Consider the following 12,770-nt stretch of genomic DNA (forward strand, 5'->3'; position numbering starts at 1 on the left):
TGGGCTGCCTTTTTTTGGAAATAAGTTATTACCTTCCTTCTCTCTCTTTCTTGTCTTTTACCTCTGATTTCTCATTTAGACACAAAATAATGGGCAATGTGGTGGTGGTGGTGGTGGTGGCGATAGCGTAACGAACGCAATTGGGACTAGTCTGGGTAGTGGTAACGTAATTATAACGGTGAAGGGTGAAACAAATCGCCACGGTAACGGTAGACAATAACAATCCAGAATTACTCTGCCGACATATTTCGCAAATAGAAAATCGGCCTCACGTTAATTATTACTTAGCTAAACATGTTTTACAATGATGGATATATTTCTTTCTTTTTCTTTCAAAATTCTCTTGCTAAAAAATAAATTAAGCTATTATCGATACGAACGATGCATTACATTGTGTAATGTGATTTTATTCTTAAGTCTGCTTATATTACACAAAAGAACGAAATATATTTAGTTAGAAAAATTTAGGAAAAGATACGTTTTAAAAATTTTTTTCTCCTGGATGAAAATTTCCTTTAGAAAAGCTCGAGCTACAGTTGAAAAAATATGACTGTTTCCTTTACGTTTTTATAAATTGTAATACAGCAAGCAGATAGCAGTCTTATTACGTCACGATTCGTAAGACGTAATAATTCCTAAAATATCGTCAAGAGTCAACCTAAACCGGTACTCGGTTTCTGTTACATAAAACTCATCCGAATTGACAGAGTTCGCCGGTCGATTTAACCGCGCGCGATTCTTCCAACATAATTGCCCGCCAGGTCCCTCTTCTTTTTTGCCTCTTCGTCGGGATTGATCGCGGCGGACCGATATCGTCATCGGGCGAGCCAGCAACGACCGTCCTTTCGTAGAATCCACGGGTTCAGTTCTTTTCTGTGCCTCTCTGGTTAACCAGTTCCGTCGCCTCGCCAGCGTCGTCGCCGTCTCTGCTGTGCCGAGAGTGGCCGCAACCGCGAATTACTTCGCAATTTCCCGAAATTGCGCAATCCATGCGGGCTAATGGCCGCCGGGCCGCCACCGCCGCCGCTGGTAGCGGCGAGAGGCCGGGGACCAGGTGGGGGTGGGTTGGGCACGCGGGGGAGAGCGGGGAGCGGCAGGAGGGGGGGGGGAGCGGTAGCTGACGAGGAGACCATTAATTAAGCAAAATCATAAACTCGGCTCGACCGAGCGTGCGCGCACTCGCGAGCCGCAGTTGCATTGAAAAATATAAACGCGCGTGGCCCGTTACTTTCACGCGAATACGGGGGGATACCTATGGTATCCTTACGGCGTAAGCACTGCTACCGCCGTCGCCGCTCTTTGGCTAATCGTCCGCGGGATCTCCGCTGCGGTTTTACGTCACACAGAGAGGACCGACTGCCGGTCCCCGATATACTGTCGGCCGCGATACGCTCCAGGAGGCAATTGGGGGTTGAATCATTCCGCGGCTAAATCGCCGAGCGTGCCGTTGATGTTCACCTCCCCCCGCCGCGCGGTGACTATTGTGGAACCGTGCTTGTATTAAAATCGGGTGAGCGACCGCAATCGCGAAAAATCGCACGTCACGCATGACGCGCTCAATTCTCGTACAGCAGGTTGCGCTAAATTAAAATTGTAGATTTATTTGATACAGGGTGCAAGAGATTTCCTCATATTTCCTTTCATATGTACGACCAGCCTGATGGTCGCGTTTCCTCAGTAATATTCAACAGCATGTTTCTTAATACTTTTCACTCGAGATATACTTGTCGAGTTAAGCTTCACGCGCGAACAAAAATTCCGTTAAAATCATTTATTCGATTCTAAGGCTTAGTCTGTTATCTATTTATAAATTATTTATAAAGTTCTTCTAACTAGAATATCATTAACACTCGCGGATATTTTATTTATAGAGAGAAATTAGCCAAAGAAATATCGTGAGAAGTTCTGTACATTATATACATTTACATATCTGATCGTGTATTTATGTCTTCTATAAAGGATTGAAAAAGAAGATATACGAAGTTACTAAATATAATTTGAATTTAATTTATATGAAATAGACTCGCAACCTGTTTGCATTTTTATTCTGTTTTGAGTATTATTATGCAAGTGGCACTAAAACCGTCTGTATGCCTGATCTTATCTATGCCGCAACTTAATAACAAAACAAACAATTTTTCGCGATTACGAGAGTTTCGTAGAAATTACGAAATATTGCTTAAACGGCAAAGAAACTAATTTACTCGGAGCGACTCCGGAGCTACGTGTGAAATCTTGACGGAGGGGGAGAAAAACGCGTATATATCAGATAATTAGAAGTGGCGGGCAAATGTCACCGTGCAATCGCGCGATAAATCTGCTCGAACTCTGACGCAACTAAACAAGATTTTAATGGCGCTAATGGCCATCGGATTTGTCGGCGCGGTACCCGCGCTCGCTCGTTTGCTTCGGCAACGACACGATAAGCCTTGTTGTGAAACACACTCGGAACAGGTAAATTGATCCGTCGAACGTATCGACGTACGCCATTATGTCGCCGTGTGCGTTTGTAATGTGTTACAACGCGAATGCATGCACAAGTGCAAGACTCACACGTTTAATGAAGAAGAGCGACTTGAATTGCTTCTACATTTTACTTTTCAGGTCTAGGTATATCTGGGAAAAGTATTATTAACCTAATGTTTGATGAACTTGATGAATTTGATGCCATCACAACCGAGTCTTTTTTTTATTGTATTGTAAAGTAAAATATAGACTCTGAACTCGCAGATTTTAAGAAACATTTAATGTTAATAATTTTGTGTCTGGAAAAAATATTAATCTAACGTTTGATGAATTTAGTGAACGTGATGCCATCAGACGAATATACAGTTTTTTTTTCTGCTTATATTATGAAACTGAGGTATATATTCTTAACTCGCAGGGTGTAACAAATATTCACTTTTTCTCAAAAGGAGATTTTTCTCGGAATTTTATATCTGCATCATAATCTGTATAAAAAAAAATGACATGTTTTTTTAATGTTTAATTGATCTACATGAGAGAGAAAGAGAGAGAGATTTAAAGTTCGTATATCCGAAGCTATATTCGAGATGCGGGGAAAAAGGAGTCGGGCAAGCTCAAACATTTTCTTACGCGACCTTCCGCGTCCGCTGAAGAGTTAAATACACCCATGGATGCGGCATGTGAAGTAAAATAGTGCGCGCGATGTTACAATAGTGAGGCATTGCGGCGAGGCGTTTGTGCCGTGCAAAAACGTGGGATCCGTTATTTAAACGAGGCATGGTAAAACCGATTTTCTACGGTATAGTTTTAACTTCGTGAGCAACGGCGCGGCGGCATCGGCGATTGTGCAAAATCCCTCGCTCGCGCACGATGTGTATATGTATCGGGAATACACGTACGTACGTATATTACACTCGGCGTGTAATACGTGCAGGAAAGCCGGGCCTCGAGGTGTATCGAGGTCGACCGGTTCTCCAGCAGCCGTCAGTCGTTAAGGGACATTGCGACACACGTGCGCGCTTGGTTGTCCCTCTCGTGTGTCTCTCTCTTTCTCTCTCCTCTGCCCACCTCTCTTTCTCTTTTCCTTGCGAGAACGAGAACTTTAGGAATTACAAATAAATCGTTGTTTAACCACGTACGTTGCGCCAGATGACCATCCCTTTTTACTTCGTACCCTTCGTTACTTTTCGTTATTCGAAGCTCTAAATATAGCAGTCGTCTTTCGATATCTCCAATATACTACCGTCGATAAACTCGATACACTTTAACAACATTGATAAACTCGAATTCTTGGTACGCCGATACCGAGATGGTTATTAATGTTGCCGTTTTTGAAATTTTTCTTCTTCTATCTAAATCGCGCGCGCGAGACGAGACTCCGGTTGCCGCGAGTTTATTTCACATCGATAACGATGTCAGTATTATTTTTAAAGCCCCGGAATATTGGATCTTTGTTTCGTAGAAACACGGCGCGGTGGGACGACTGATGCCATAGTTTATTCCGCCACGTGGCGAGACGTCTTCGTCGTAGATCTTTCAGTGGTCCGCGAATGAAGATGAAACCGGAGTAAATGAGCGCGGGCGGATATTTTTCTTGGCGGCGGTTCCCAATTTCACGTCCAGCCTGACGACCAGCCTCTGAAACCTTTACTTCTCTTCCGTCTTGCACGAAACGAGCTGCGCGAGACCGGCAGCGTTATTTGTACGGCGTTAAACTGTATTTACCTCCGGTACTTTTCGTCGTAAAACCTAAAAGCCTATCTATTTGCATAAAGTCGTTTTAGATTTACGGATGAAAGAAAAAGAGAGGGGCAGGGGGAGAGGAAAAGAAATAGCGAAGAGAGGAACGCAATCCCGAGTTTGTGACTCCGATACTTTTCTTGATCTTACGACCGTGATTCGGATCGTAAAACTCGGGAAAAGTGCTCGCCCGATGATCGGCCGATACACGCGATCGATTTATTACATCGCGTAGCGATGCAATAAATTATATCGACCGTACGTAAAAAAAAAAAAATACGGAGAAACGGCGCGGAGGGCGTAGCCGGTATATAATAAATTACTGAGAGTTATATATTACGATGATGATCTACGCCTTTGTAGCGATTAAGCGAGACAATTAAGCGCCTTCCACTGGAAGATAAAAGAGCGCTGCGGATTTTAAGAGAAAATGAAAATTTAATTGAAAAGCCCTGAGCATGTGCGCGACTAGAAAAATCGAGATTGATAACGTGGGAATTCTTGCTCTTTCTCGTCAAGATCATTCTTATGAATTCGTAAATATGTCATTATAAGAGCGGGACCTCCTTCGTTCGAAACACAAAGAAGAGCGTCTGCGATATGTTGAATATTTGAACATAATCACGATTGTGATTATTGGCATGTGTCTCTTAACGAATTCGAAGCAGACTTTTCTCAAGAAAATTTCTGTATTGATATATATACTAATTAAAAATTAAGAACATTTATGATATAAGAAATTAACCTAGTATTTTCGATCTGACTTTATTTCACTAAAATTTTTACTTAAGTTAATCATAAAGATATGAAAAAATGTGTCGTTAAATTTTTACTGAGAAGAACTAGCTTTGTGAGATTTTATCGAGATTTGAATTCAAAGAAACGATGAATAAATTTAAATTATACTGATTTTTTTTGTCTCGATTCGGATTCTCTCAGCCTTGCGCTACTTCACGCGGATTAAAAGAGATGTTAAGACATATCCTTATATTGCTGATAAGAATACACAAGTCCAAACAACAAAGTCAAAGAAATTGAAAGTTGAATGCATTGTGATATACTGCTTTTTTATGTACAAAAGATGAGACTGCATACAGAGGGGCAAAGAGATAAATCGTGACTCCTCTGCAGATAGGAGCTCATTACAGCAAAAAAGAAATACTTCTATAGTACGTGCTGATTCATTCTCAAACTTCGTGCATTTTCCCTTTTTATCTCTATTATCAAAGGACGAAGAATTTGTAGGTAGAAAAAAGATGTTTTATCCGTAGAATCCGAGACATTCTGCAGATAGTTTCAGGTAAGCCGCTGCCGTATCGTAATTACGGCCGACGGGCGTTCCGATACAACAGATACACAGATTGGAAATGCATATGACTATTTAACGGTTTCCCCAGCACAAACTAGGTACATTGATATCACAGTCGGCTGAACGTTGTGAGGTAATTAACCCCGGAGTGCCCCCGGGGATACCGCGGAGCCACTCACGTCGTTAACAGCCGCAAATAATTAATTGTTAATTAAATAATTATCAGTTACCGGCGAATCGATTATTAACAATCGACGGACCATACATGTAGCGATGTTCCGGGCAGATGCTTAGAAAATATGTAAATCGATCAACGATAATATACCCCGCCGCTGCTCGCCGACCGAGGGCTCGCCGCCTCTGTATAAGCGCATTACCCGTTGGTGCCCGTGCACGATGCAATATACTTAATATTGGAAGCATTGAAAATGGTACATATTCATCAAAATAACAACGAATTTTAGAGAAAAAAAAACAAATGTACATAAGCACGATTGAACAATTTTGATTTGTGACTTTTCAAATTATCGTTAGAGATCACCATTTTTTTCAATGCTGCTGCGATGAAATGTATTAGTGGAGCCATTACAGCGCCATTACAACGCCGAACGAGAGCGAACAAACACCGACGCTCTTCGTTTTACGATAAAGAGAATGCTTAATCATAACAGTAATCTTTAGTTGTGACTAATTTCGCGTATGCCTCCTGATTTTCTTATATAAGCGACAGCCCCGATAGACTACTTTTTTTCGAAATGAATCGACCGAGTCGAGTTTCAGAGCGAAGATTGCAGCCGAGTTTCAGAACGGTTCCGAATCATCATAAGTGCACAATGTGGATAGGTGCGTAAACAATTGCTCTGTGAGTAAACTATATGTGTGAAGTGATCTTTACCATCCTCAACAATTGCTGATTTGTCAATGGAATCTGGTAGTCATAAAATTTCTCCTCCGTGGTCTATCTTTTGCAATTAAAAAGAGCATATTAATTTTAACCTGAATGTGTGCTAAATTAGCTGCACGAGCGAAATGGCGAACCGGTTTCCGGCCGTCGTCTCTGGTTATCAATGATTTACCGCGACGCGGCAAAAAGCGGCGCGACCGATTGTCGGCGGCAACATTGTGACGGGGCACGCACAGGGATGCGGGGCGCGATGAAAGCTGCTTAAGATCTCGGCATACGATTGGCATTTGATCCGCGCGCGCGACGCGCGCACGCGGGGGCCCCTCTTGGAAAATCCGGTCGAACCGGACGGCGCGGCGCGACGTTCTCTCCCGCCGAGATCAAAGGCGAGGCGAATCTCGACAAAGAAACCACTCGCGAACTCGGAGAGAGAAAGAGAGAGAGAGAGAGAGACACAGACGTTGGACAACGCGCGGGGTGAAGAAGAGGCGACGGCGGCGGAGGAAGGGGCGGGAGGGAGTGACGATTCTTCGTCCGCTTCGCTGGCTGAGAAATCACGCGAAGGTGTACCGACGATCGTTAGGACGATCGTCGCGGGGCCTCCTCGGCAGGACGACAAAAAGGGCTGGTCGTTTGTTTGTCGCGACTCTTAATGGCCGTCTTCGGACGAGTTCGTAATTGGCGCGTTTGCACGCGTTCTTTGTACACCGTCGTCTCCGTGTCTCTCTCTCTCTCTCTCTCTCTCTCTCTCTCTCTCTCTCTCTCTCTTTCTCTTCCTACGTTTCTTTACCTCTCCAGTTTCTCTCTTTCTCTCCTTCTTTTTCTCTCCCCGTCGTCCTTTTGCAGCCCGTCGTTTTCCGCCTTCGTTCGCCGTCGCACTTGTTACCCTTCCTTTTCCACGGGACGTCGGCGTCTCGTTCCTTTTTCCGCCGTCGCGATTCTTGTGCTGCCACCCGCTTCGTACGTTTCCTCGAGCGTCGCGCGTACATCGCGTCGTGTTTGTATCGCGTCGCCTTCCCTTGCTGTCGTCCTCCCCTCCGTTTACTCAGCCGTTTTATTCTTCGCGAATACTCGTCCGCGATTCGTAAAGCAGACGCGGCCACGTTTCGCCGAAGCCGCTCTTTGTCGCGACTCCACCGATGGCCTTTTCGACGCCTCGCGGTCTGACTACGTTCGTCCCTTCCCACTCGCGCTCGCTAATTCAGCTATTATTCCCAAAATTTACATAAATGGACATATGCCTCCGTCAATTTTTTGCCCAATATTCAAGTCGTTTTGTCGTTAATTTTCTACAAATTTAGTTTCATTAATTTAATTTATGTTAGACGTCAGTATTTTTTGACAAATTAAATATTTTACAAATGGTCCAAGCTTTCTCTTTTCATATTTCTCTCAAATTTATTATTCTCGAAAGTGAATATCTTAGGGTGAGTCAAGCTTTAATGCTGATTCTAATATTGTTACTCCACATTTGAAGTTTTCAAATATTCATATTTGTAATATCGTTAAATCTTGTCGATTCTATACTCCGATAATTTTGATCCGTTTATATATTTGATTTAAAAATATATTTGAATCTTTACCGCGCGTACAAATTTCTTCACATAGGAAGATTGTTTTACCGCGCGCGTTACGCGCGCGGGCAATAATGCATAACTCTTGTTGTCACCAACGCCGCAAGCGAACAACGAACGGGGATGAAAGGGAAGAGAAGGGGGAAAGCTCGTATTTATACGGCAAGAGTTATCCGACTACCATAGCATAACTTTTCACCCTGGGACACGTTCGCCGACCGCATGGTGAACCCCGGGCGGGCGATAGCCGGCCGGGGACGGGTTCTCGGCGAAATTGGCGATGGTGGAGGATTAATCGAGCTCGCACAATAAACGATTCCTGCCCGTCGTTGCGTTCCGACCGGGTCGACGCGGTACGTCGCGTCGCATCGCGTCCCGGGGCTCGTCCCCTCAAAGAGGAACGAGATTTGTCGCTCGCTTGTCGAGGCAAAGGTCCGTTTGCGTCACCCTTTTGCGAAATAATCATCTTGATTAAAGGTACGCGACGAGTCGACTTGATCAATGAATTTCGCGCATAAATACGCGTAATAATTAAAAATCACTCAGACAAAAGAGAGCGCGTAGAAACGCCAAAGAGAACTATTGTTTCGTTAAGCGCTATGTGATTTGCGAATAATAGTCGATTCTTTTTCTTTTTACGATATTTTCCGTTTATTAAACTATGATTTGAAGATTTTCTCTGAAAAAAGAAATACAAAGTAATAATAAATAAAATGTAGTCAGAGTCTTTATCTAAATTTTTAAAGGTAAATAACAGTAAATATAGAGCAGAAGTCGGGCGTATCAAGCAGTATAATTAAGCGATAGTATTTGTGATAGTACGATACATATATTCATATTATGGCTCTCCAAGGATAATTCTGATGCGTAATCTGATTTCTTCCGCGGTTGTTAAAGGGGATCGGGATTTAATCATGACGGGGTTAATCAATGGTGGTGTGTTCGCCAAATGTGCTTGGGATTAGCGACGTCCTTGATTGTGCTGCCCCCAGACAAGCGCCATTACCTCCGCTTTGCGGTTTTCGCGGTTTCGCAATGAGTATACGAGATCCTTCTATGCAAGGATCGCGCGGTTTACTTCCTCATTGCGCGGTGAATCAATGTCTCATCAAAGTTGCGCGCTGCGTTTTTTTTCCCCCTCCGACATCCGACAGCAAAACAATTCCGTCGTTATTTTCCAATATTTCACACGGGCTAGAATTACCTTTCAGCGATAAATCGTCGGATGTGTTTGAAGCAGATAATTTCTTAACGACAGTTTTATTGCGGGAAGTTAAGTTATTTGTCGTAATAATTCAATTTTTATTAATTACTTTAGAAGTTAAAAATAGATTTTCAGTATTCATTACTTTAGAAGTTATTTAAAAAAAAGATTTTCTCGATTTTACTAACTTATTTAACTAAATAAGTAATGAAATAATTGTGCCAGCTAATAAAAATCATATTAGATTATTAACCGGCACGACATAATATAGCGTTTTTAACGATATTTTTTACAAACGTTTGCGCAAATCTTTCTGTTTTTTCATCTTCTGTATGTCTGGAACGTCCTGTGTCATAATTTACCGCGGATATCGCCGCAAGCAGTTGCAATAGTAAGGTACTCAGCGAACGAGTAGATATTTACGCATACAAGTAGTTCTCCGCCAGACGCGCGCGGCGTAAATTCTTGCCGGGATTTCTGTACCGATAGCCTTTCCCGCGCTTCGCTCCAACGAGGCGGATCTCTTTCCGCGTATGAATCATCGTTACATCGCCAACGCGAGTTCGTGTGGGTGCATCGCGAATTGCGCGCGTTCTCGCTCTCTTTCTCTCTCCTTCACGTCACTCGGCGTGGGTCCGCTCGAGGAGGCTGCTCGAAAATCCAAGCCTGACTCGCTGCGCTAGAAAGGAAAAGGACGAATTATCCTGTCGGAAGAGCCGGCCGCAACTCTTTGTGCTGCAGCGAGGGAACAGCTACGCGTCGGGCGTCCGTCTCGCTCGACGGGTCCCGCGCGCGCGCTCGGACCTTCGCTTTTTCCTCCTCGCCTGCTCTTCGTCCGTCGCCGCCACCTGCGCGAGCGTGGCTTAATGAATCGTAACCGCATTACCGTGTTGCGCAACCACGCGTGCATTACCATAATGTCCCGCGGTGACTAAGAACCTCCATCTCGTGCATCTGCGATATTAACGTGTCCCGACGCAGTCTGTCCGTGTCTTCGGGCAACAAATGGCACGAACCGGCGGCAGGGACGATGGTGACTTTCCGAGACCTGAATTCTTTTTTTTTTTTTTTAATTTTTTTCCTCCTGTAGCGAGGAGAAATCTCTTCGAGCGAGTATATGAATGTGTCATTGATAAAAGTGAGCAGTAGGAATGAGATTCGAACGTATTCCGGTATGATTCTTTTTGCATAATTCTATTTTTGACGCGGCACGCGCTCGCAATCCTGGAATTTCTAGAATTGCAAACAAAAAATGATTATAAGATAATTAAATTTATTTTATTTTTTGTAATGTAGAAAAAAAATGTTTTTCACGGAATTTTTTTGTAACGACTCGCGTATAAGATAAATAGATGGAAAAGTTCTTCCGAGAAAGATTATTTTGCCATGCCCCGCGACAGCACGGAGAGGTTTGCAGCTCTTTATTAGTTTCCATATATAGATTTCCGCTTCTGAGATCCGGATGCGATAATGGCCGTGCGCGTTTACGGGCATCCCGCATTCATCGATTATTTCCGCGTTGTGTGCGCGATATTTACCTGCCGTCCCACGTGCGGGGCCTCGAGTGTGGATTAATGCGTGTGCACGCGACGCTATTAGGCGCGGAAAGAATTCGGCACGCCGAGCCGTGTTCGAGGATCGGGGTAATTAGTATTATACTTATAGCTTCGCCTGCATCGGGGCTTCGCGCGCATCGCGCGATCCGATGACGGAACATTCAATTCCGAGTACGGCCTTTGCGAATCCAACGCTCGCAGCATGCCGCGCAATTAACTATAGCGCTCGCGTGCATTTATCGCGTTTGTCTAATCCCGACGGGTTTTCCGTTTCCAGAATGTATCAGTTTCAATTTTTTCGGCTTGCAGACGATAGTATCTATTTAATTTACGCAAGACTTTGCTATGTAATAAATTCAGACAGAGATAAAAAATATAAATTAAAGTACATGAAATAGCCATTTCGAAAGAATTTCCAAACTAGAACTTTGAATATTTGTGATAAGAAATTAAAAGACGTTAAAATCCATGAATATATTATGTCAAATTTTTGTGTTATTTCTGTATTTTAAATCTATATCTGTGTATTATACATATGATGAAAAAAATATTTAATATAGTAAATGATTTTAAAAGGTAAAAAAATTCAAAATTCTTTTAAACTTCATTAATATTAGTCATAAAAGGTTTAATTTATTATAACTTTACGAAGTTATTCACTCGTTATTTACACAAGTTATTTACTCATTAAAAGCATTTTTTACGTCAATTTAAATAACATTGATATTAATAGTTTAATTGGTAAAGTTATTGGTGAAAATTCGCGCATTGAAGACGGCAACGTGAATAGCATGAGAAAGTGGAAACTATGGAGTAACTATAGATAGACTATCAAGTGCATAACGATGTAATTATTTTTTTGCCTTTCTCAATCTAGTTGTCCATGGCAGATCGATACCTATCGAAAATACGCTTCGCCAGGAGGCCAGTGTGACTATTTATAACGGGGTACGATCGCGTCCGATCTGGAATTACCCGTGAGATGGCCGGAAATCTCCCCTTTTCGCTCGACGAAAACGACGTGCACGAAAGCAAGAGTTTCGCTCAGGGTTTAATGGAGACTCGACGAGTTTCGCGGGGTATAAGTGGAGACGAGTGAGACAACCAAGGAACGGAGAGACTGAAATATTAATAGATCTCTGTCCTGGCTAATTTACCGCTTCCGTTTAAACCGAGGTAGTGCGGCCAGTCTAGATACTGGGGGGACCTCACTGGAGTCGTTGTCCGCGCGCGCGTTCTTCGATTAATGTAATTTGATTAGGTTTTAATGGCTTCTTTAGGGAAAGAAACGTAAGAAGTGGCGAATATACGAGCCAATAAATCGTCCTTGATTTTCTAATAGAGGACCTGAAATAGAATTTGCTTCTACATTTAGATATGATTAAATCAGATGTATCTCCATCTACTGTTCGAGGACAGACCTTGGCACGAAATTCAAATTTATCGCGCAGATATGATACAGCATTGAGAAGTATCGTAAAAACGAGATGGATCCGATAGAGTAGATCCTTCAGCGTTCGGTCAAGAGAAAAAAAAATGGAGGAGAGTAGACGGAAAATATATATGTAGATATATCAAAATGTTAATTGATCTAACACATAACGATAGCGGAATTAGCTAGAATCCGCTTTAAAATCTATTTCCGGCCGGTTGCAGGCCGGATAATTTTATTTGAAGAGACAAGAAAATTACGCGAGGCAAACGAGTGAATGAAATTTGATTTCAGTCGCGGACTGCATTAAGTTGGCGTTATAGTTACGGTAGAATAAATTTTCTTCTTTAGTCGCTACATGCAATTAAAATGCGCAAAATTTTATTCTCGACGCTACGCGTGTATTTTATTTGTATTCCCGTTTGGATGAATAACGCCGCGCGCGTAATTCAGTTATTACGCGCGGAGAAAATGCGAATGTTATCACGTGGAGCTTAAATAACCGCGAATGATATACAGGAAGGAAAAACGAATCACATCGTCCCGTTCGGTCGCGTTGCCGGTAATTGCGCGTCGCATTATTCA

General features: G+C 42.9%; 1 protein-coding gene across 5 annotated transcripts in view; it reads left to right on the top strand.

The window, feature by feature from the left end:
• Positions 1-12,770, top strand: part of LOC105456175 (protein scalloped) — a 153,723-nt gene that overhangs the window by 65,677 nt on the left and 75,276 nt on the right. The gene's annotated exons all lie outside the window — the stretch shown is intronic.

This window comes from Wasmannia auropunctata, unplaced genomic scaffold (genome assembly GCF_000956235.1).
Source record: "Wasmannia auropunctata unplaced genomic scaffold, wasmannia.A_1.0 LD335737.1, whole genome shotgun sequence".
NCBI classification, from domain to species: domain Eukaryota; kingdom Metazoa; phylum Arthropoda; class Insecta; order Hymenoptera; family Formicidae; genus Wasmannia; species Wasmannia auropunctata.